The sequence below is a fragment of the Bubalus bubalis genome, chromosome 18 (genome assembly GCF_019923935.1).
Source record: "Bubalus bubalis isolate 160015118507 breed Murrah chromosome 18, NDDB_SH_1, whole genome shotgun sequence".
NCBI classification, from domain to species: domain Eukaryota; kingdom Metazoa; phylum Chordata; class Mammalia; order Artiodactyla; family Bovidae; genus Bubalus; species Bubalus bubalis.
In genome coordinates this window covers 136,737-162,127 of record NC_059174.1, presented here as the reverse complement: position 1 = coordinate 162,127, position 25,391 = coordinate 136,737, and the positions used below count along the sequence as shown (strand labels likewise).

At 44.8% G+C, this 25,391-nt stretch overlaps 2 long non-coding RNA genes across 4 annotated transcripts; one reads left to right on the top strand and one right to left on the bottom strand.

Moving 5' to 3' along the window:
* Positions 1-489: 489 nt before the first annotated feature.
* LOC123330246 lies at positions 490-21,412 on the bottom strand. Of its 3 annotated transcripts, none has more exons than XR_006545998.1 (3): positions 21,288-21,412; positions 20,499-20,633; positions 490-908 (listed from the first exon to the last, which is right to left on the bottom strand). It is a non-coding gene; the product is annotated as an uncharacterized LOC123330246 (long non-coding RNA). The 3 variants fall into 3 exon arrangements; XR_006545999.1 differs by lacking the exon at positions 21,288-21,412 and adding an exon at positions 20,911-21,175; XR_006545997.1 differs by lacking the exon at positions 21,288-21,412 and adding an exon at positions 21,005-21,164.
* A 136-nt stretch (positions 21,413-21,548) lies between these two features.
* LOC123330247 lies at positions 21,549-25,040 on the top strand. The gene is made up of 3 exons (XR_006546000.1): positions 21,549-21,752; positions 22,780-22,892; positions 24,773-25,040. It is a non-coding gene; the product is annotated as an uncharacterized LOC123330247 (long non-coding RNA).
* The last annotated feature ends 351 nt before the right edge of the window (positions 25,041-25,391 follow it).

Genomic DNA, 25,391 nt, shown 5'->3' with positions numbered 1-25,391 from the left:
CTCCCATCTCTTGAGGGGGGAATGTTAGATAGGTAGAATAGGGAAAAGGAGTCTAAAATGGCGGTGGCTAAAAGACAAGGAAGGTCCGAGGACCAGAGTGAAGATTTCAGGCAGAACAAACAGAACAAACAGCACTCCTGGCTAAGCCCAATTTGCATAGGGCAGGCCCAGGTGGAGGAAAAAACATATAAAAGGAGGAGCCAAAGCGCTTTCTCTCAGACTCTCTCTCCCGCGTGCGCACATGCTCTCGAGTGCACGCGCGCGCGCGCTCTCTCTCTCTCTCTCCCTACACACTCCTCCACTCTCTTCTCTTTGAGTCTTGGATTCTCCTGCTATCTTCTAAATAAAATGGAGCTGTAATACTGATTTGCCTAAGAGCTGTAACACGGTTTGTCCAAGACCCGAGAGCTGTGATGCGCCAAGGGATTTAATGTCCGTTGCTCCAAATCTTTGTTGTGATGAGACAAAGAACCGAGGAACATACACTCGCGTGGCATAACTTAAAAGTTTTAGATGGTTAGAAAACCCCATTATACAGTTACAGACATAAGGCAAAATAGTCATTAAACCAAGTTAAAATCAAAATGAAAAGTCACATTATGTCCATAGTTACATCAGTCCATCTTAAGGTTAGATGTCATCAGTTTAAGAAGCGACATCGCATATGATTGTTGTGGAAGGTATTTGGAGACTTGCAGAAAGTCTTTTCCTTGAAGTGGAGATGTCCATCACAGGAAGCCTTCCACTGGTGAAGAGGGGAGTGCTCCACAGACCCAGCAGTTAGGCTGATTGTGAAATGCTGCATAGGAGCGAGCTCAGGAAAGAAAGGCATTGTCTTGAGGATTAAATGGCAGACTCAGGATTTTTTGAGTCAGCAGAAGTAGGCTCACATAGATTATCAGGCCCATCTGAAAAGTACAAAGTCAGAGCATAGAAAGTAAAGACATAAAATGAAGTCACTTAGTTCTGGTCAGGGTGCCACCTCTTAACTTAAGTGTGATGTACCCGCGAATCAATTCCTGGCACTTTGACAGCTGTGGGAGAAGAAAGAATAACCCTGTAAGGGCCTTCCCAGAGGGGCTCAAGGGATGGGCCCCCAGACCCCAGTGTTTTTATGAGGACCTTGGTTCCTGGCTCAAATAGAGACTTGCTTGACTCAGAGGCTGGATCAGGAGTCATCTCCTGGAGTTCTGTTAATGTCTGTTGAAAAGCTCAGAGCTGAGTTACATAACTAGTTAATTCCAAGGCTTCAGGATCTATAACAATGTCCATGCATAAGAAAGGCCTTCCATAAATACATTCAAAGGGGGACAGTCCCTCCTTTTTTGGGGCAATTCGAGCTCTCATTAAAGCTATGGGTAGGACTTTAATCCAATTGTCCTGCGTTTCTTGAGTTAATTTGTGCTGATGTCTTTTGATAATGCCATTAGCTTTTTCAAACTTTCCTGAGGATAGGGGTCTCCAGGAACAGTGTAAGTAATATTCTATTCCTAGAGCTTTAGACACCCCCTGAGTTGCAGCAGCTTTAAAGACGGAGCCACTGTCACTCTGAAGGCTCTGTGGCAGCCCAAACCTGGGAATAATTTCATGGATTAAAATCTTTATAACCTCCTTAGCCTGCTCACTACAATGAGGAAAAGCCTCAATCCATCCAGTAAAAGTATCCACCCAAACTTGTAAGCAAGAATATCCATTAGCTTTTGGCATATGAGTAGAATCAATTTCCTAGTCCTCTCCAGGACACTTTCCACTTCAATATAATCCAGATTTTGCTAGCTTTTCAGTCTTTGGGTTATTTTTATCACAAACGTCACACCTTTTGATAATATTCTTTAAGGTTTTCATTACATTTTTACCTTCGAACAAATGAGAAACCATCTTTAAGTACTTTCTGTACCCAAATGAAAAGTCTGGTGTAAACCCTTAAGAATTTTCCATTGAGCACTTTCAGGAATTATTAATTGTCCATCCAGACTGTAATCATCCTTTATCAGCAATTTTTGCTCCTCTTTTCTCATATCTTTCTAATTCTTCCGCAGTACATTGTGGTTTTTCCTGTTCCATAGGACCTGTCCAGATCAAAGTCAACTGTAATGAAGGGGTTTCATAAAGTGCCACTTTTCTGGCTTGACAGTCAGCCAGCTGATTACCTTTGGCTACTTTACTCCCATCTCTGTTGTGTCCTTTGCAATGCATAACAGCTACTTCTTTAGGACAATATATAGCAGTTAAAAGTCTCCCAATCTCTCTGAAATGCTTAATAGGTTTTCCTGTTGCTGTTTTAAACTGTCTTTTTTTCCATATTGCAGCAGCTGCTGCTGCTGCTGCTAAGTCACTTCAGTGTTCGACTCTGTGTGACCCCATATATGGCCTCCCACCAGGCTCCCCCGTCCCTGGGATTCTCCAGGCAAGAACACTGGAGTGGGTTGCCATTTCCTTCTCCAATGCATGAAAGTGAAAAGTGAAAGTGAAGTCGCTCAGTCGTGTCCAACTCTTAGCGACCCCATGGACTGCAGCCTACCAGGCTCCTCCATCCATGGGATTTTCCAGGCAAGAGTACTGGAGTGGGGTGCCATTGCCTTCTCTCCATATTGCAGCGTGGGCATGTAAAGTCAAATAAGCATACTTAGAATCATTGTAGATTTTTACCCGCTGCCTCTGCTTAACTCTAGAGCTTGGGTCAGAGCCACAAGCTCTGCTAACTGAGCACTGGTTCCCCGGGGGAGAGATTTTGCTTCTAAAACCTGTTCAGCAGCCACCACGGTGTAACCTGCTTTACACTTTCCATCCCGAACAAAAGAACTGCCATCAGTAAATATTTCGATGTCAGGATTGTCTGATGGGGTATCCATTAGATCCTCCTGAGCTGCATAGTTTAAAGTTAGGAAGTGGGGACAATCGTGATGAGGTGTTTCATTTTCCTTCTCAGGAAGGAAAGTGGCAGGCTTTACATTTCCACAAACTTTAAGCTTAGTTACTGGTCCTTCTAAAAAAATGACTGATATTTAAGAAGCCTGCTGTCTGTCATCCAAATAGTAACCTTAGAATCTAAGATTCCACTCAAATCATGAGAAGTCAGTACACTAAGGTTTTGTCCATTAATTATTTTTAAAGCTTCAGGTGCTAATAAAGCCACCATCCCAATTGCTCTTAGGCAGTGGGGTCACCCACGTGAAATTACATCTAATTCTCTGCTTAGATAAGCAATAGGTTGTTGGTCCTCACCTCGAGGTTGTGTCAAAACTCCCAAGGCCACACCTTTTCTTTCAGTGACAAATTAAATTCTGACCCTGTGGGCAAGCTCAGAGCAGGAGCTTGCAGGAGAGCAATCTGAAGAACCTTAAAAGCCTTTTGAGTATCTGGAGACCAAACCAGTTTGTCAGTTTGGGCCTGCTGAGTTTCAGCTATAAGTTTATATAAAAGCTGGGCAAGTTCTCCATAACCCGGAATCCAAATGTGACAGTAACCTGTGATTCCCCCAAATCCTCTCAATTGTCTTAAAGTCATAGGTAGGGGATGATTTAGTATAGGTTTAATTCTCTCAGGGCCTATGGCCCTAGTTCCTTCTGATATGATTAGGCCCAGATATCTAACTGATTGTTGACAAAGTTGAGCCTTTTCTCTTGATGTAACTGCAGCCTGTTAGAAAGTTTAAGTCTTCTAAGGCTCGTGAACAAGCTTCCTCTGTCTCATCACAGAGCAAAATATCATTTACATATTGTAACACCACTGCTTTGGAGCTATTAAAGTTTTGTAGATCCCGTGACAAAGTTTGTCCAAATAAGTGAGGACTGTCACGAAATGCCTGGGGCAAAACTTTCCAGGTTAACTGAGAAGCTGGCTGCATAGGGTCCTCAAAGGCAAATAGAAATTGACTTTCCTCCGCCAAAGGCACTGAATAGAAGGCATCTTTTCAATCAATTACTGAGAAATATTTGGCTCATTCAGAAATTTCAGACAATAGAGTGTAAGGAATAGGCACCACTTGGTGTAAAGGAACTACAGCCTCATTTATTATTTGTAAATCTTGAACTAGTCTCCATTTATCATTTGATTTTTTTATACCCAAAATAGGAGTGTTGCATGAACTGTTACAGGGAATTAACAGTCCCTGCTCCTTTAAATTTTCAATGATGTGTTTTAACCCTTCCTTAATCTCAGGTTTCAGTGGATACTGCTTCTTATGTGGAAATAAGTGCGGGTCTTTGAGCTTGACAACTACAGGAATAGCATTTTGTGTTTGACCCACAGATTTTCCATCAGCCCATACTCTAGGATTTACATTTTGTTCAGTTAAAGGGAGAGAAAGGGAAGGCTCCATATTCATGAAAACAGAGGCATGGACCTTGCTCAGTATATCCCTCCCCAAAAGGGGTGAGGGAGACTCTGGCACAATCAGAAACTTGTGTGAAAATAGCACCTAATCCCAGTCACAACTGACAGAAACACTGAAGTAATACGTTTTGGCTCGTCCAGACAGTCCCATTATGGAAGCGGATCAGGAAGTAAATGGGCCAGGGGCTTCAGTAAGCACGGAGTAAGTTACCCCAGTATCTTAAAAGGAAATCTACGGATTACCCCCTTGCCCACTGTTGTTAATACTTGGGGACCTCAGGTGTAATTAGGATAGGAGCTTGTGTGGGGACCCCCCGGGCAACCTCGGTCCTGATTGTCTTGAGAGTCCAACCCCTGAAACCTTTGCCTCTGGGGGCAGTCTCTCTTCCAGTGTGGTCCTTTGCAGGCCAGACATGGAGCCGGGGGTGGCTTAGATGCCTGAGGGCAATCCCGCTTGAGGTGCCCCTCCTTTCCACAGTAATAGCAAGCCCCATCCCTTTTTACCTGGGTCCCTCTGGGCATTTTTCTCAGGCTGTTTAAGAATGCTTCTCATAGCCATTGAAAGGGCTTCCGCCTGTTCCTTTGTCTTTTTCTGCCTTTCTTTCTTTTCCTCATATTCCCTACCATAATAGACTGTCTGAGCCAGTTGTAACAGAGTATCTAAAGACTGATTTGGTCCATACACCCATTTTAATAGCTTACAGCGGATATCTGGAGCTGACTGAGTGAGAAATCTATCCTTTAAGACCACTTTTCCCTCTTCACTTTCGGGATCAATCTCAGTGACTCTGTGAAGGGCTTCTCTTAGTCTGTCTAGGAATTTACCAGGTGCTTTCCTTCTCCTCCTGTTCTATGTCTGCCAATTTGCCTTAGTTTAAAGGCTTAGCACACGCCTGCCTGAGTCCTTCAAGAATACATCTGACAAAGTGACTGTGACCCCATCTTCCTTTAGCTGTGTTGTAGTCCCAGTCTGGTTCTGTAGTTGGGACCGCCTGATTTCCAGTGAGGAGGGTGGTTATCTCGTCCTCCCTCTTCTCTACTGATTCATTACCATACCATTCATCTCCACAAGAAACCGCTTTTCCCAAAACTCAAGTCTTTGGGTTGGGAGTCAGTGTTTGTCCCAAGATATACATCACATCCTTCCAAGTAATGTCATAAAGCAGAATAACACCTTTAAGAGCTCTAATATATTTTTCTGGGTCCTCTAAATAGTCTCCCAGATACTCCTTGATTTTTTGTATTTCTTGATAAGAAAAAGGCTTATTAACTCTCATAGACTGATTATTTCTCCTGGTGGGTGCTTTACGAAGAGGCAACAGCTTGTGTGGCTGTTCCTCAGTCTCTCTGGCTGCTGTGTGCGTATGATCCTAGGGAAAGATTGGAGCAACCTGCTTTTCTTTATCTTTTTGTCTCCTGTCCTCCATCTCATCTAGCAAAGTAGGAGGACAGGAGGGAACTGAAGGTGTCACACCCAAATCTATACCCTTAGGAGATAAGCCTGGCATATTTCACAGAGAGAAAAAGGGCAACACATAAGCTACTTCTACCAATTTTCCTTGTTTTCTACAGTACCGGTCTAATTGTAAAACAGTATTGTACTTAAGAGACACTCCAACTGGCCACCGTTCGCCATCCTCCAGTGGATACTGCGGCCATGCAGTATCACATAGGAAGACGAGGTGTGCCTACTTTAAGCCCTGGGGATCAAGTCTATCCAAGTTTTTCAGGATACGGTTCACAGGAGTGACGCTGGAATTGTTAGCTTCTATCTGTAAGAGAGAAAAAAAAGCGACCAGCACCCTCTTCCTACTGGAGGCGTCCCTTCCTGCTCTAGACGGGAGTGTAGACAGACTGAACACCAAAGCTTTGTTTTCCTGGTTGGACTTAGTCTGTCCCTTACCGACGCAGGCAACATACTCGTCCATCCTGGTTATACCACCGAGACAGGTTGGAGATGCACCAGGGGTAGACCTGATGGCATCCCAAACTGACGTCTAGCTCCTCACCATTAAAACCTTGCTTGCCTCTGATGCCACCTGGGGTGCAATCAGAGTAACCTTCCAAAATGCCTCCCAGGCTAAACCGCTGGGGGAAATGTTCATCACCTGAGTGCCCGTGCATGACCCTGAGTATATTCCTGACCATAATAAGACTGATATGAACATAAAACTGAGATGTTCCTTCCAAGTGTCACCACACCAGTATAAGAGTCTTCTCTGGTCCACTAAGAGCCAGCGTAAAAAATCTATTGTAGTTCCAACCTGAGTAACCTTTAACCTTCAAGATGCTTTTGGAGCTAGAGCTCCATCTAGCTTCCAAACTTTCCATGCCTAACGAGGCTAGGCGCTTCCTGACTACCAATCCATGTTTGGGACCTAAGTCATAGTACACAGTAACAGCATAGATCATTAGTCCCTTGAAAGTCTATGATCTGACAGATTAGGTTAGTACTTATAATTTCCTAGAGGTTATTAAATGGTCAAAGAGACCAAAAACTTTGACCGAGAAAGGAGAGTTTGGTCCACACACTTTGCCCATTTCTGGTAGGTCTCCAAAGGAGACATTGGGTGCCTCTTGGCATTGTTAGGTAGGTATAAACCCCTGGACAGTTTTCTGCCATAAGCCGTATGAGGTTGCCATGGAATCACAGAGCAGGGCTCCTCATTTGCTTTGCACAGGGCATTTCATTCATTCACACAAGCACACCGTAGAGTTAGTAAAGTACAGCAGAAAATGTGTTCGCTAGGAGAAGAAAGAACTAGAGCTCCAAGCATCCTTACCTTGTCCTGAAGAATCCAGGACAAGCCCCCAAGATGAAAGATCATTGCTGAACCATGCAAAGACACCGGGATTCTTGGCCTCTGGAGGAGAAGAATTCAATCCAGGGCCAGAGATGAGGCTTGATCACTTAGAGCTTTTGTGTAATAAAGTTTTTTTTTTTTTTTTTTTTTAAAGTATAAAGGAGATAGATAAAGCTTCTGACATAGGCATCAGAAGGGGGCAGAAAGAGTACCCCCTTGCTAGTGTTAGCCATGGAGTAATATACTCTCTAATTAGTTATTACAGTGAATCAAAAGACTGTATGGAGGTTATGAAGACCTCACTAGACCTATTCCCATAATTTACACCTTAAGATAACAGGATTAGCCAGCAGATTTTTTCCAGAGACTGTCCTCAAGCAGGATACATTATTTTTATATAATTTTAAGGAATGTAGAGGGACAAAAAAGTTTGTCCTTTCTTCCTCCTTGAGAATTCCAGACCCCCTCTCCTTGGGGACCCCTAGACTTCTTTTCAACCTGCCTAGGAAATAACTCTCTCAGTTACCTCACCAAGGTAAGCACAGTATGGTACCCAGCACTCTATGACAGACACCTGAAGCCTGTTTTCTCATGAGCAGTCCTGGCATTACTCAGAAATGTGTCTACAAAGGTCGGAAAATGCTCAAAAACACACTGCCCTGGCTCTGGAATTTAGGTCCTCTGTACAAACCTAGAGGTCTCACGTCTTAGTATCTAGACAGTTCCTGATATAGAGAGCCTGTTTCCTCATGGGCAGTCCTGGTATGACCAAGCAATGTGTTTACAAAGCTTAAAAAGTGCAGGGAAACACATTGCCCTGACTCTGGAAGTGAGGTCCTCTGGGCAAATCTGGAGGATTCACATGTTTGAAGCTAGACAGTTTCTGATAGATCGAGCCCTGAAAACACACTGTCTATAAATACCTTCCCTTCCTCGATGGAACATAGGTTTCCCAGCATTCTGTGTCCTTAGAGTCACATACTGCTTGAAAATGCTTGTTGGAAGTCATTTTTCATTAGCAATTTCCCCTGATGGTGTGACCATAGGGAAGGCCACCAAACTCACAGGGAAAGGCAAAGCAGCATCCAAATGTCTGTTCCATCACAGTTTCTCTGTAGTGGAGATTCAGTGTGCATAGGTCTGTCTGGAAAATTCTTGGATCCTGAGTAAACACATCCTGGGTGTGAACATGAACAGTGGACCTTAGTGGCAAAATTCACATTTCTTTCTCAGTTGGCCAAAAAATAGTACTGCATAATAACTACCTGGAAATGCATTTAGTTGCTGGTTTCTTACTTCTGACAGTGATAGCTTGATACACCCTTTGGGATTTCTGAAGCAAGCAGGCAGCTGGCAACTCTTAACAGCTGGCCCATTTACAGTGGAATGCCACATCATCTTGGTAAGTGCAGCATGGCACCCAGCAATCTCAGAAACTCTCCTGCAGCCTGTTTTTTCAAGGGCACTTCTGGTATGACCTAGGAATGTGTTTACAATGCTCAGAAAGTGTAGGAAAATACAATGCCCTGACTCTGGAAGTTGGGTCCTCAGGGAAAACCTGGAGGTCTCACATCTTTGAGTCTATACAGTTTGTGATACATACAGGCCTGATAACACACTCTCTGTTGATGCCTTACCTTCCTGGATGGAATACAATTTTCCCAGCTTTCTGTGTGCTCAGAGTCACACACTGCTTGAAAATGCTTGTTGGAAGCCATTTTTCAGTAGCAATTTCTCCTGATGTTGTGACCTTAGGGAAGACTGCCACACTCACAGGGAAAGGCAAAGAAACATCCATAGGTCTGCTCAATCACGTTTTCTCCATAGGAGCGATCCATTCTACCTAACTCTGTCTAGAATACTCGTAGATACTGCTCCTACACATTCTATGTTTGAAACTGGATACCAGACCTTGGCGGAAAAACTTGCATTTTTTTCTCAGTTGGCCCTAAAACAGTTTGACCTAGTAACTGTCTGAAAATGCATCTGATTTCTGTTTTCTTACATTTGACAGTGATAGCGTTGGTGCATCCTTTGGGATTTCTGAATCAAGCAGGTGTCTCTCCACCGCTGGCCACTGGCCCCTTCCCAGAGGAATGTCATCTTATCTAGGTTAGCACATTATGTCACCCAGCACTCTCAGACACACTTCTGGCAGCCTGACTTTTCATGGCCAGATCTGGTATGACCTAGGAATGTGTTTACAAATCTCAGAAAGTGGTGGGAAACGCACAGCCCTGACTCTGGTATTTAGGTCCTCTGGGAAACTTGGAGGGCTCACATGTTTGAAATAGACAGTTTGTGATAGATAGAGGCCTGATAACATATTCTCTCAAGATACCTTTCCTTCCTCAAAGGAACATAGCTTTCCCAGCAATCTGTGTGCTCAGTGTCACACACTGTTTGAAAATGCTTGGTGGAGGTCATTTTTCAGTAGCAATTTCCCCTGGAGGTGTGACCGTAGGGAAGGCCGCCACATTCACAGGTAAATTCAAAAGTACTTCCCAACGTCTGTTCAATCACGTTTTCTCAGTAGGAGCTATCCATTCAACATAAGTCTGTATAGAAAATTCGTGGATACTGCGGGGAAACATCCTATGTTTGAACCTGGATACCAGACTTTGGTGTTAAAATATGCATTTTTCTCTTGCTTGGCCCTAAAACAGTGCAGCTGAGAAACTGCTTGAAATTCCATCTGAGTGCTGTTTTTTTTACTTCTGACAATGCTAGCTTTGGTTCACCCTTTGGGATTTCTGAAGCACGTGGATGGCTCGCAACTCCTAGCCACAGGCTCATTTCCAGTGGAATAACATCTCGTCCATGTGACCACAGTATTTCACTCAGCACTCTCTGACACACTCCCTCAGCATCCTTCCTTAAGGGCAGACATGGTATGACCCAGGAATGCATTTAGAAGTCTCGGAAAGTGCAGCAAGACACACTGCCCTAACTCTGGAAATTAGGTCCTCTGAGCAGGCCTGAGCTCTCACATTCTTAGAAGCTGAACAGTTCCTGCTATAATAAAACACACTCTCTGTTGGTGCCTTTCCTTCATTGAAGGAACACACAATGCTTGAAAACATTTGCTTGGAGTTCATTTTTCAGTTGCAATTTCCCCTGAGAGTGTAACGGTAGGGAAGGCCCCTCAGTCACAAAAAAGGAAAGCAAGCATCCAAATGCCTGTTCCATCACGTTTTCTCTGTTAGAGAGGTCCAGTGAGCCCAGGTATATCTGGAAAATTTTTGATCCTGTGGGGACACATCCTGAGTGTGAACCAAAATTCACTCTTTTCTCTCAGTTGGCAATAAAACGGTTTGGCATACCAACTGCCTGAAAACCCATCCAATATCTGTTTTCTTATTTCTGACAGCGACAGATTTGGTCCACCCCATGTAATTCCTGAAGCAAGCAGTCCGCTCGCCACTCCTATCTGGTGGTCCATTTCCCGTGAAATGTCACATAATGTAGTAGCACCACATGGCACCCAGCTCTCTCAGACACACTCCCCATAGCTTTTTTCCTCATTGGCAGTCCTGGTATGACCTAGGAATGTGTTTACAAGGCTCAGAGATTGCATGGAAACACATGCCTTGACTCAGGATGTTAGGTCATCTGGGCAAGACTGGAGGTCTCACGTCTTACAATCTAGACAGTTTCTAATAGATAGAGGCCTGAAAACACACTCTCTGTTGATGCCTTTCCTTCCTTGAAGGGTCATAGCATTCCCAACATTTTAGGGCCAACCTAGAGGAAAATGAAAATTTTCCCACCAAGGTCCATTATCCAAGTTTACACTTAGGATGTGTCCCCTCAGTATTGAAGAATTTTCAAGACAGATGTAGGCTCACTGGATCTCTCCTACAGAGAAACGTGATGGAACAGACATTTGGATAATATTTTGCCTTTTCCCATGAGTGTGGTGGACTTCCTTATGGTCAAACCGTCAGGGGAAATTACTACTGAAAAATGACTTCCAGTCAAGCCTTTTCAAGCAGTATGTGACTCTCAGCACACAGAATGCTGGGAAAGCTATGTTCCTTCGAGAAAGGAAAGGCATCAACAGAGAGTGTGTTTTCAGACCTCTATCAGGATCTATCTATATTCTAAGATGTGAGATCTCCAGACTTGTCCAGAGAACCCATCTTCCAGAGTCTGGGCAGTGTTTCCCTGCAAATTCTGAGCTTTGTAAACACATTCCAAGATCACACGGGAATGCCTATGATGAAACAGGCTATGGAAGAGTGTCTGTGTGTGCTGTGTGTCATTCTGTCCTTACCAAATGAGCTGATATTCCACTGGAAATGGGCCAGGGACTAGGAGTTATGAACCGCCTGTGGCTTCAGAAATCCAAAAGGGTGGAGCAAAGCTATCATTGTCAGAAGTAAGAAAACAGGTATTAAATGAACTTTCAAGCTGTTGTTAGACTGCACCGTTTTAAGCCCAATGGAGAGAATAATGCAAATTTTGCCACCAATCTTCCGCTATCAAGATTTACATTCAGGATGTGTCCCTGCAGTATCGAAGAATTTTCCAGATGGGCTTAGGCTCACTATATCTCACCTACAGTGCAAACGTGATGGAACAGACATTTGGATGTGATTTCCCTTTTACTGTGTTTGTGGGGCCTTGCCTCCAGTCACATCTTCAGGGGAAATTCTTAGTGATAAATGACCTGCAAGCAAGTGTTTTCAAGCAGTGTATGACACTCAGGAAGTAGAATGCTGGGAAAACAATGTTACTTCAAGGAAAGAAAGGCATCAGCAGAGAGTGAATTTTCAGTCCTTTATCTATCAAGAATTGTCTAGATTCTAAGAGGTGAGACCTCCAGTCTTGCCCTGAGGAACTAATTTGCAGAGTCAGGGAAGTGTGTTTCCCTTTACTAGCCCAGGCTTTTGACCACATTCCTACATCATCCCAGAACTGCCCATGAGGAGACAGGCTGCAGAAATGTGCTGAGCCTGCTGGGTGCCATATGTTGTTACCTGACATTTCATGGGAAATAGACCATCAGTAGGACTTGCGAGCCACTTTCCTGCTTCTGAAATCCCAAAGGTGGGTCAAAAGTGATCACTGTCAGAAGTTAAAAAAAAAAAAAAAGCAATTGTATGGATTTTCAAGCAGTTGCTAGGCCCCACTGCTTTAGGGCCTACCTAGAGAAAAATGTTAATTTTGCCATCAAAGTCTGGTATCCAGGTTTACACTCTGGATGAAATTCCGCAGTATCCTAGAAATTTCCAGATTGACCTAGGCTCACTGGCTCTCTCCTTCAGACAGAATGTGATGAAACTGACGTTTGGATGTTGGTTTGCCTTTCCCTATGAGTGTGGGGGCCTTCCATATGGTTACACTGTCAGGGGAAATTGCTATGGCAAAATGACTCCAAGCAAGCATTTTGAAGCAGTGAGTGACTCAACACACAGAATGGTGGGAAAGCCATGTTTCTTTGAGGAAGGAAAGGCTTCAACAGAGAGTGAATTTTCAGGCCTCTATGATCATTAACTGTCTAGATTCTAAGATGTGAGACCTTCAGGCTTACCCAGAGGACCTAAGTTCCAGAGTCAGGGCAGGAGGTTTCCCAGCACTTTTTGTGCATTACAAACATATTCCTAGATGATACTAGGACCACCCATGAGGAAATAGGCTGCAGGAATGTGTCTGAGTGTCCTGGGTGCCATACTGTGCTTACTGAGATGAGGTGACATTCCACTGGAACTGGGTAAATGGGTAGTAGTGGAGAGCCGCCTGCTTGCTTCAGAAATCCCAAATGGTGAGCCAAAGCTATCACTGTCAGAAGTAAAATAGCAATTGTTTGGATTTTCAAGCAGTTGCTAGGCAGCACTCTTTTATGGCCAAGTGAGAGAAAACTTCAAATTTTGCCAACAAGGTCCGGTATCCAGGTTCACACGCAGGATGTAGCCCCACCATATCCATGAATTTTCCAGACAGACCTAGGATTACTGTATTGCTCCTACATGGAAAACATGATGGAACTGATGTCTGGATGTTGGTTTGCCTTTCTCTGTGATTTTTGATCACTTCCCTGTCGTCACATAATCAAGGGAAATTGCTACTGAAAAATGAGCTTCAAGCAAACATTTTCAAGCTGTTTGTGACTCTCAGTATGCAGAAGATTGGGAAAGCTATGTTCCTTCGAGGAAGGAAAGTCATCAATGTAGAGTGTGTTTTCAGGCCTGTATCTGTCAGGAACTCTAGATTTTAAGACGTGAAACCTCAAGGCTTGCCCATAGGACCAAACTTCCAGAGTCAGGGCAGTGTCTTTCTCTGCACTTTTCAAGCCTTGCAAATGCACTCCTAGATCATTCTGAAACTGCTCATGAGGAAGCAGGCTGCAGGGATGTGTCTGAGAGTGCTGGGTGCCATACTATCCTTACCTAGATGAGGTGACATTCTACTGGAAATGGTCCAGTCTTAGGAGTGGAGAAATGCCTGCTTGCTTGAGAAATCCCAATGGTTGGACTGATAACAATTGGATGGATTTTCAAGCAATTGCTAGGCAGCAGCATTTTAGGGCCAACCAAGAGAAAAGTGAATTTGGCCATCAAGGCCCGGTATCCACTGTCAGATTCAGGAGGTGTCTCTGCTGTAGCCACCCATATTTCACAAAGACCTAGGCTCACTGGTCGCTCCTATGGAGAAAACGTGATGGAACAGACGTTTGGATCTTGGATTGCCTTACTCTGTGAGTATGGGGGACATCCTTACTGTCACAACATCATGGGAAATTGCTACTGAAAAATTACCTGCAAGCAAGCATTTCCAAGCAGTGTGTGACTCTCAGCACACAGACTACTGGGAAAGTACTGTTCCTTCGAGAAAGGAAAGGCATCAACAGGGAGTGTGTTTTCAGGCCTTATCTATGAAGAACTGTATTGATTCTAACAAAAGAGACCTCTAGCCTTCCCAGAGGACCGAACTTCCAGAATCAGGGCAGTGTCTTCCCTGCCCTTTAAATGCTTTGTAAACATATTCCTATGTCACACCAGGACTGCCCATGAGGAAACAGACTGTGGGAGTGTGTCTGAGTATACAGAGGGGCCATTATGTGCTTACTTAGATAAGGTGACATTCCACTGGAAGTTGGCCCATGACTAGGACTGGTGATCTGCTTGCTTGCTTCAGAAATCCCAAAGGTGAACCAAAGCTATTGCTGTTCAAAGCAAGAAAACAACAATTGGATGGATTTTCAAGCAGGTACTAGGCCGCACAGTTTTAGGACCAACCGGGAGAAAAATGTGAATTGTGCCACCAGTTCCGGTATCTGGGTTCACATTTAGGATGTGGTCCCACAGTGTACACGATTTTCCAGACAGACCTATGTTCTCTGGATCACTCCTAGAGACAAAATGTGATGCAACAGAAGTTTGGATGTTGGTTTGCCTTTCCCAGTGAGTGTGGGGGCCTTCCCTAAGGTTACACTGTCAGGGGAAATTGCTACTGAAAAATGACCTCCAAAGAGTGTTTTCAAGCAGTGTGTGACTCTCAGCACAGAGAATGCAGGGAAAAGTATGTTTCTTCAAGAAAGGAAAGACATCAACAGAGAGTGTATTATCAGGCCTATATCTATTAGAAACTGTCTAGAATCTAACATTGACTTCCAGGGTGGCCCAGGGGACCTAACTACCAGAGTCAAGGCACTGTTTTTCCTGTACTTTCCAAGCCTCCCAAAAACATCCCTAGGTCATACTGGGACTGCCCATGAGGAAACAGGCTGCAGGAGAGTGTCTGAGAGTGTATGGTGCCATACTGTGCCTACCTAGATGAAGTGGCATTCCCCTGGAAATGGGCCAGAGGCTAGGAGTGGTGAGCTGCCTGCTTGATTCAGAAATCCCAAAGGATGGGCCAAAGCTACCATTGTCAGAAGGAAGAAAACAGCAATTGGATGGATTTCCAAGCAGTTACAAGGCCTCAGAATTTTACCCAATCAAGAGAAAAATGTTATTTTTGCCCCCAAAATCCAGTATCCATGTTTAGACTCAGGATGTCTCCGTGCAGTATCCACGAAGTTTCCAGACGGAATTAGTCTCAGCGGATTGCTCCTATTGAGAAAATGTGATGGAACAGATGTTTGGATGTTAATTTGTCTTTCTCTATGAGTGGGAGGAGGGGGGCATCCCCATGGTCACACCATGAGGGGAAAGTGCTACTGAAAAATGACCTCCATGCAAGCATATTCAAGTCGTGTGTGTCTTTCTGCACACAAAATGCTTGGAAAGTTATGTTCCTTTGAGAAAATAAATGCACCAACAGGGAGTGTGTTTTCAGCCCTCTATCTATCAGGAACTGTCTATATTCTAAGACGTGAGACTTTCAGTCTTGCCCAGAGAACCTAACACCCAGAGTCAGGGCAGTGTGTTTCCATTAACTTTTTGAGCCTTGTAAACATATTCCAAGTATATACTGGGACTGCTTCTGAAGAAACAGGCTGCACAAATGTGTCTGAGAGTGATGGGTGGCATACTGTGCTTACCTGCATGAGGTGCCATTACAATGGAAATTGGCCAGTGGCTGGAGTGGCGAGCAACCTGCTTGCTTCAGAAATTCCAAAGGGTGGACAAATCTATCAATGGAGTATTACTCAGCCATTAAAAAGAATACATTTGAATCAGTTCTAATGAGGTGGATGGAACTGGAGCCTATTATACAGAGTGAAGTAAGCCAGAAAGAAAAACACCAATACAGTATACTAACACATATATATGGAATTTGAAATGATGGTAATGACAACCCTGTATGCAAGATAGCAAAAGAGATACATATGTATAGAACAGTCTTTTGGACTCTGTGGGAGAGGGAGGCGGGGATGATTTTGGAGAATGGCATTAAAACATGTATAATATCATATAAGAAACGAATCGCCAGTCCAGGTTTGATGCAGGATACAGGAAGCTTGGGGCTGATGCACTGGGATGACCCAGAGGGATGGTATGGGGAGGGATGTGGGAGGGGGGTTCAGGATGGGGAACACGTGTACACCTGTGGTGGATGCATGTTGATGTATGACAAAACCAATACAATATTGTAAAGTAATAATAATAATAATAATAAAATTTTTTAAAAAGTAAGAAAACAGCAATTGGGTAGATTTTCTAGGACTTGCTATGCTGCACCATTTTAGGACCAATGTGGTCCTAAAATGAGTGTGGGAGATAAAAATGAGAATTTTGCCACCAACTTCATATATACAAGTTCACACTCATGATGTGTCCCTGCAATATCCATGACTTTTTCAGACAGACCTAGGCTCACTTGATTGCATCTAAAGATAAAACATGATGAAGCACACGTTTGGATGTTGGTTTGCCTTTCCCTGTGAGTGTGGGAGCCTTCCCTACCATTGCACCGTCAGGGGAATTTGCTACTGAACAATGACCTACAAGCGTTTTCAAGCACTGTGTGACTCTCAGCACACAGAATGCTGGGAAAGCTATGTTCCTTCGAAGAAGGAAAGGCATCCATAAGGAGTGTATTTTTAGGCTTCTATCAGGAACTGTCTAGAACCCAAGGAGTGAAACTTCAAGGTTTCCCAGGGTCCTAACTTCCATAGTTAGGGCACTGTGTTTCCCTGCACTTTCCAAGGCTTTTAAACACATTCCTTATTCAAAGTGGGACTGCCCATGAGGAAACAGGATGCAGGAGTGTATCTGAGAGTGCTGGGTGCCATACTGTGCTTAAGTAGATGAGGTGACATTCCACTGGAAATGGGCCAGCGGATAGGAGTGGCGAGCCACCTGCTTGCTTCAGAAATCCCAAAGATTTGACCAAAGTTATCACTGTCATTATTAAGAAGAGAGCAATTGGATGGATTTTCAGGCAATTGCTGAGGCTGCACTCTTTTAGATTCAACCAACAGAAAATGCTAATTTTGCCAACAAATTCAAGAATGCAGATTCACAGTCAGTATGTGTCCTGGCAGTATCCAAGAATTTTCCAGACAGACAGGATTGCTGGATCTCTCCTACAGAGAAAACTTTATAGAACAGACATTTGGTTGTTTGTTTTCTTTTTCCTGTGTGTTTGGGGCCCTTCCCTACAGCAACAATTTTCCATTGTTACTGAAAATTGTTACTGAAAAATCACCTTCAAGCAAGGATTTTCAGCCAGTGTGTCACTCTCATCACACAGAAATCTGGAAAAACTATGCTACTTCAATGCATGAAAGGCATAAAAGAGGGTGTTTTTCAGGCATCTGTCTATCAGGAACTATCTAAAGTCTAAGATTTGAGAACTCCAGGTTTGCACAGAGGCCCTAATTTCCAAAGTCATAGCCAGTATGTTTCAATGAACTTTCAGAGCCTTTTGAACACATTCCTGGCTCCTATTGGGTCTGACCCTGAGGAAACAGGCTGTGAAATTGTCTAAGAATGCTGAGATCCATACTGTTGTTACCTAGAGTATTTGACATTTTAATGGAAATGATCCTGCTCATTGGGGTTGCAAGCCACCTGCTTGTGTCAGAAATCTGAAAGGACCAAACCTACTGATGTCTTAAGTAGGAAAATATCAATTGGATGGATTATCAGGCAGCTGCCAGCCCACACTCTGTTAGTGCCAACAGGGAGAAAATGCTAATTTTGCCAAGAAGGTCAAATATTCAGGTTCACAGTCAGTATGTTTCCCTCCAGTATCCAAGAAATTTCCAGAGAGACCTGGGACCATTGGATCCTTCTGACAGAGAAAACTTGATGGAAGAGACATTTTGATGTTTGCTTGCTTTTCCCTGTGAGTGTGGGTACCTTCCCTACTGTAACACATGTGAGGGGAAATTTTTACTTAAAAAATGACCACCAGGCAAGGATTTCCATGTAGTGGGTTACTCTCAGCAAACAGAATTCTGGGATACCTATGTTTGTTCGTTGAATGAGTGGCAATAAATAGGGTGATTTTCAGGCACCTCTCTTCCAGTGACTGCTGTCTAGATTCTAAGATGTGAGAACACCATGTTTCCACAGAAGCCCTAAATTCCAGAGACACAGCCAGTAAGTTTCCCTGCACTTTCCATGGTTTGCAAGCACAGTACTCTATCTTACTGGGACTCCCCATGAGGAAAGAGCCTGGAGGAGTGTGTCTGACACAACTAAGTTCCACACCATATTTAAGTAGTTTAATTGGAATTCCAATGGAAATGATCTTGCCACAAGGAGTTGCACACTGCCTGCTTGCTTCAGAAATTCCAGTGTTTTGACCAAAACTATTGGTGTCATTAGTGGGAGAAGAGCAGTTGTACTGATTTTCAAGGAGCTGCTAAGCCCCAGCCTACTATGGCCAGCACAGAGAAAATTCTAATTTGCCAACAAGGTCCAGTATCCAGGTTCACACTCAGCATGTGTCCAAGCACTATCCAAGAATTTTCCAGACAGACTTAGGATCAAGGGATCCCTCCTACAGGGGACTTCATGGAACGGATGTTGCAACATTTTTTTACTTTTCTCTGTCAGTATGGGGGCATTTCCCATAGTAACACAGGGGAGGGGAAATTTGTTACTTCAAAATGACCTCCAGGCAAGAATTTCCAAGCAGTCTGTCACTTTCAGGAAACATAATGCTGTGAAATCTGTTTCTTTGATGAATGAAAGGCAAAAAAGAAAAAAAAAAGTGTATTTCAGACATCTATCAGAAACTGTCTAGATTCTAAAATGTTAAAACTCCAGGTTTGCATAGAGCACCTAATTTCAAGAGTCATAGTTAGTATGTTTCCATGAATTTCTGTTACTAGTGAACCCATTCCTAGGTCATCCTGGGACTGCCCATGAAGAAACAGACTGTAGGAGTGTGTCTGAGAGTGCTGAGTGCCATCTAGTCTGGTTACCAAATGAGTTTACCTGCCATTGGAAATGAGCCAGTGGCAAGGAATTGAAAGTCCCATGTTTGCTGCAGAAATCCCAAAGGTCTGACCAAAGATATTGCTGTCACAAGTAAGAAAACAGCAATTGGATGGATCTTCAGGCAGTTGCTATTCTGCACCATTTTAGGACCAACTGAAAGAAAATGCTGATTTTTAGCCAACAAGGTCCAGGATCCAGCTTCACACTCAGTATGCGTCCGTGCAGTATCCAAACATTTTCCAGACAGACCTAGGATCACTGGATTTCTCCTACAGAGAAAACCCGATGGAACAAATGTTTGGATGTTAGTTTGCTTTTCCCTGTGAGTGTAGGTCTGTCCTGACTGTAACACAGTCAGGGGAAATTCTTACTGAAAAGTGAATCCAAGCAAGCATTTTAAAGCAGTGAGTTACTCTCAGCACACAGAATGCTGGGAAATCTATGTTCCTTTGATGAAAGTAAAACATAAACGGAGAATGTTTTTCAGGCATCTGTCCATCAGGAACTGTCTAGATTGTAAGATGTCAGAATTCCAGGTTTGCACAGAGACCCTAATTTCCAGAGTCATAGCCGGTGTATTTCCCTGTACTTTCTGAGCCTTTTGAACAGATTCCTAGCTCATATTGGGTCTGTCCCTGAGGAAACAGACTTAGGAAATTATCTAAAAGTGCTGAGTGCCATATGTTGTTACCTTGATTAGTTGACAATCTATTGGAAATGCTCCTGCCACAAGGAGTTGCAAGCTGCCTGTTTCTGATGCAAGCTGCATCAGAAATAGAAATAATTTGATCAAACCTATTTATATCATAAGTAGGAAATTGTCAATTGGATGGATTCTCAGGTAGCTGTCAGCCCACAGCCTTTTAGCACCAACAGAGAGAAAATGTGAGTTTTACCAACAAGGTTCAATATCCAGGTTCACACTCAGTATGTGTCCCCGCAGTGTCCAAGACTTTTCCAAACAGACCTAGGATCACTGGATCTCTCCTACAGAGAAAACTTGATGGAACTTTTACTCTGAGGCAGGGTCAGCCTTGTTGAGGTGAGTCCTTCCCCAAGGCCACAGCTGGGAGGCCTCACCCCACGGCCACAGAAGTGGAGCCCAGAACCAAGGTCACCTGTGAATCTGACTGAGCCCCCTTTGCAACTATTGCCAAAAGCGCCTGATCATCACTAAGGAGCTTCCTGACTCCCTACCAGGCAAAGATGCCCACTCCAGTAAACACCCTATGGTGCCCCATCCAATCACCTAACATCAACCTTCCAGCAGGAATTTTCTTTGTCTTGAAACTACATACATTGACTCTTAACCCAGGAAATCTGTTGACTTTCCCTAATCTGTCAGGGGGTTGGCCCGCTGAGCTCACAGTACCCAATTTATCTCTGCTCCTTGTTCTTGATAAAAACCTCACTCCCTTCTGAAATGCTCTATGTCTGGAAATTCTTTTCCAACTTGATCTCAGACGGCCTCAACAAGTCTTCCATCACCAGGGCCACTTTCCTGGATCACACTCACCACTTGCTTGTCCACTCCAAGCTCAGAGCAGAAAGGGCCTCCTCGGCCTGGTCCTTCCCTCTCATGTCCTGTGCCTGGTTACCTGGAGCTCCCACCATGCCTGGGCAGGTTTTCTTCTGTGTCCTAGAGAGGCCTCTGTGATGTCAGGTGGAAGAAACAAGAGGTACCCATGTGGTCACACTCCAGCACAGCAACCAGTACCCACCTACTGACTCTTCACTCGGGATGGGCCTGGGAGTGTTTCAGGGGACATCCCACAGCATGTCCTTGTTCTCATCTAATCCCAGTACTGCCCACATGAGAGTCGCTAAGCCACTCTGTGATGACTGCACAGAGAGAATACTTGTTCACGCACACCTCCCAGGAGCACGGGGTTCTTATGGGCAGGCACCTCCCAGGATATGGGTCTCACCTGGGCAATTATCCCACAGGGCTCAGCACCCAGGAACTGTCCACAAAGCCCTCATTGCAGAGCATCCCCAGCCCCTCTGTTGGACAGATCTGACCTTGAGCCCCTCAGCAGGACCTGAGGTAGCAGCTTCAGGACAGGTCTGTGACCTTGGGCTTCACTGGTTGTGGCCTCCTTCCAGCAGGTTTTCTAGAGGCTTTCACAGCACCTGGGCACTGAGCCTGTCTCCACCCACCACCCATCCTCTCCCTGACCCCTGGGTCCCTCTCATTAGAAGAAGGCCTTCCTGAAATTCTCTCCCACTTGTGGGTCAGATAAAAAGATTAGAAAACAAGTCAGAGCAGCAGCCCCATATTCATCCTGACCCCCAGGATCCACACCTATTCCTGGAACCTTGGCCAGCACAATGAGGTCCATTTTCTGAAACCACAAGCCCATATGGGCAATGATTGGCTGACCTGACTGGCCCATCCTTTGGATGTGTGCCTGGGTTGAAGTCTATATAAACCCCCTCAAGTGCCTGCAGCTGTACTTGATATTGTCTTTCTGCTTAGATAGTGCAGGGCTGGTTTGGTGAGAAAGAGTTAGGGGCCATGGTGTTTCAGGGGATCGGGTCTGTGTGGGGTTCTGCTGGACCTTCTGCAGGAGGTGCTAGGCTGTGACTTGCTTAGGATGGGCTGTGTTACCTGTTCCTGCTGTTGGAAATCTTCTCAGGAAGAGATGAGGAAGCAAGAAAACAGGCAGTGGGAGCAGGACAGGAGGGGTAACTTAGGTAGGAAAATGGAAAGCTTCCAGAAGATCACCCAGGCCACGACCATCCTGCCTGACCTACAGGAGCCAACTCAGTAAGCGTGGTGTCACTGGAGTGGCTCCAAACACTTTTCTCCAGTCTGTGAGGTCTTTGCATGTATTCAAGTGTTTTACCTGTGAAGGGTGAATGAGGTTCGGGAATGGCTGGCCTGCAGGTCAGCCAGCGTTTACTTAGAGATGACTCCATGGGGTCTCCCAGCTTCCCACTGAGAACCCTCCTTGGAAGGGGAGGGGGTGGGGTGTGTGGAAGGGCTGCTGGATGCACATGAGTAAGTCCCCACCCTTGACCATCTTCAGAATTGCTCATCCCTGAAGCAAGAGTCTTAATTGGGCTTTCACCTGTGCAACTGGTGGCTTCTTAATTAGCAATGTGAACAGTGATATTAAATGTCCTCTGTGAGGACTGAGATGTTATACCACATGTACTGGTGTAAGAACCTGGGGAGGTGTGTACAGCCAGTACCTCTAGGGACAGGCTTCAGACTTGACCCCTCAACATTCTGGAGTCGACACTGCTTTAGCATTTCTGAGGGTCCAGTGCTGACTTTAAGGGTTCTGTAATCCACCCTCCATCTGCTTTAGTGAGACCCACACTTCTAGGATCCTACAGAGCAGGGTCTGTGTGGCTGCTCTGTGGATTCTCTAACAAATGATCACAAGCTGGGTGTGTTAAAGCAACAGGAGTTCATCCTCCCCCAGTCCTGGAGACCAGACATCTGAGATCAAGGTAGTGCAGGGCTGAGGTCCCTTCAGAGGCTTCAGAATAGGATCTTTCCTGACTTTTCTATGTTCAGGGCCTCCAGGGGTCCCTATGCTTGTGCCCCGCCCCCTCATATCTCTGCCTCCGCCTTTAAGAAGCTTCTCCTGCGTGTCCTCTTTAGTCTCTTCTAGGGATTCTGTCAGTTGGATTAAAGTTCTCTCTAACCATAGATGACCTTACCTTGCTATCCTTAACTACATCTACAAAGTGCCTGTTCCAAGATATAGCCCTGTTCTGGGGGGACACATCTTTGGTGCCACCATTCACCCCACTCTCTGTGTATCAAATAACCCTCATTTTAGGAGATTACCACAGGCCCATATAGATGGGCACAGACAGTGGCCACATGTGTGGAGTCTGGAGAAAATGAGGCCCTTGGAGTCACCTGGAATGGATAAAGGCCTGGCTTCATCAGGTGAGGGAATCACAGGGAGGAGAGGGGCATGGTCTTGTTTAGGCTTCAAAAAGACTGCATTGGGGTGGGATGTGAGATGCACTGTGGGGGCAGGGAGCCTCATCAGGGCCTGATGGAGGGGTTAGGGTTGGGCCAGGGCCATGGGTGTAGAGGGGACTTAGTGTGGGGGTTGGCCATACACCCAGGAGGAGGAGCTCACAGTCACTGGGGCACAAGTAACTGGGAACCTGGGAGGCCTCCGTGTTCCTGAACCTGAAGAGGAAACATTAAAATTTTACATCACCTCCTGCTCCTTCTGCCTCTGTAACTCAGCTTTCTTCTTGCAAAGTCTGGATCATGTAGGTCACACAGTCTCAGAAAGTGGGGACTTACAATACTTGGAGCTGGAGCTTGTCTCCTTTGCCCTTGTCCTGGCCCCTGCAAACCTGCTTGATCATTCCTGTCCATGGTAATGCAGAGCCCGCCTCCCTGACACTCCCCCCACCCCAAGGGGAACTCCCCGCTCTGCTGGAGCACCTGGCTGTTGGTGGCCACTGACAGCACTTTGGTTTCCTCAGGACCTGCTGGGGCTTCAGCTTTGGGACAGTGTGAGGTTCAGTTCAGGCAGATGGAATCTCGTCTCCTCAGAACCGACTGGGGCTTCAGTTTTGGGGCACTGAGGGGTTCAGTTCAGGCTGATGGAATCTGGTCTCCTCAGGACCTCTGGGGGTTCAGCTTCAGAACATTGTGGGGTTCAGTTCAGGCTGACAGGAGATGGGTCACCAGAGGACCCATGCGTTTTCAGCTTTGGGGCATTGTGGAGTTCAGTGCAGGCTGATGGAATCTAGTCTCCTCAGAATCCACTGGGGCTTCAATTTGGGGGCATTGTGGGGTTCAACTCAGGTGGATGGAAGTCTTGCCTCCTCAGGACCCACTTGGGCTTCAGTTTTCAGGCATTGTGGGGTTCAGTTGAGGCTGACAGAACTCTGATCTCCTCAGAACCTGCTGGTGCTTCAGCTTTGGGACATTGTGGGGTTCAGTTGAGTCTGACAGGAGTCTAGTTTCCTCAAGGCCTGCAAGGACATGGTTCTGCTGAAGGAAAAAGTGAGGAAAATTAGGAAGAAGCTTCTGTGTGTGGCTGTTGCTGAAAGTCTGTCTTAAGAGGACCCAGGACTCTTAGGGGTTGATGTGGAAAGTTGTGGGATTTTAGTCAGCTTTTGTCTGTGGTATAAGATGGTGTTCTGTATTGTTCCTTGGTGTGTGGTTTCCATTTTTTCCAGCACAGTTTATTGGTGCGGGGGAGGGGGGCTTGCCATTTCCTGCATGTATGTTCTTAGTTCCTTTCTTGTAAATTAATTACCATGCACCTGTAGGTTTACTTCTGAGCTCTCTTGTCTCTGTGTCTATTTCTGTGCCAATTCCACACGTCTTCTGGTGACTTTAGGTCCATACTCTAGATTGAAGTCAGGGATAGACATGCCAGCAGCCTATTCTGCCTTCTCAGGGTCTCTTTGGCTCTTCTGGTTCCTTTGTGGCTCCACACAGATGTGAAGGTTGCTCTTGTTTCTGTGAAAAATGTCATTGAAATGTTGGCAGTGATTGCATGAATGTGTACGTTGCTTTGGTTAGAATGGATATTTTAATGGTATTTTCACCCATAAGCATGGGATATCTTTTTACTTGTGTCCATTCAGTTTCTTTGATTATTGTCTTGTAGTTTTTAGCTTGCAGGTCTTTCAAGTCCTTGGTTATATTTCTAGTTTTTTTTTTTTGGGGGGGTGGTGCAATCGTAAAAGGGATTATTTTCTTAATTTCTCTTTCTGATAGTTCATTATTAGTGTAGAGAATCATAAATGATCTTGCAGTTCTATTGACTTTCTTTCTTTTTTTTGGCCCTGCAGCTCGGCATGTTGGATCTTAGTTCCCTGACCAAGGATCAAATCCGTACCCCCTGCTGTGGAAGTGCAGAGTCTTAACCACTGGACTACCAGGCAAGTCCATGAATTCACTTTTTAGTTCTGACAGTTGCTTTGGTGTAATGTTATGTGGAAAACTAGAATTAAGTCATCTCATAGTTTCAGTTCCATGTAGGTCATCCACAGCAACCAAGGCATGGTGTCGACTAATATACTCTTCCTATGGTGCCTTTTAATACCACACAGACTAGTACATGGCAATTAGCATCACTACTTTAGTTGAATTTGGTTTGATTAAGTCTTGGCCTCTATTGCAATGTTCGATGTCATCTCTGATTTTCTGTCATGTGACTTACATGGTTGTATTGAAAAGTAATATACTTTCTAATTAAATTTCAAATGTTTCAACTTTAAATAGTGGTACAAAGTTTTCTACATTCACACCAAATACTGCAGTGTGTTTTACCCAAAACATGGTCACTTTCCCAGGGAACGGGCCCATAACCCCAAAATGGGGGATAACTATGGTTTCCACCTTACAATCCTATCCATAGGGCCAGTTCAACTTTCATCAGCTGCCCAAACATTGTGCAAATGTCCTTCT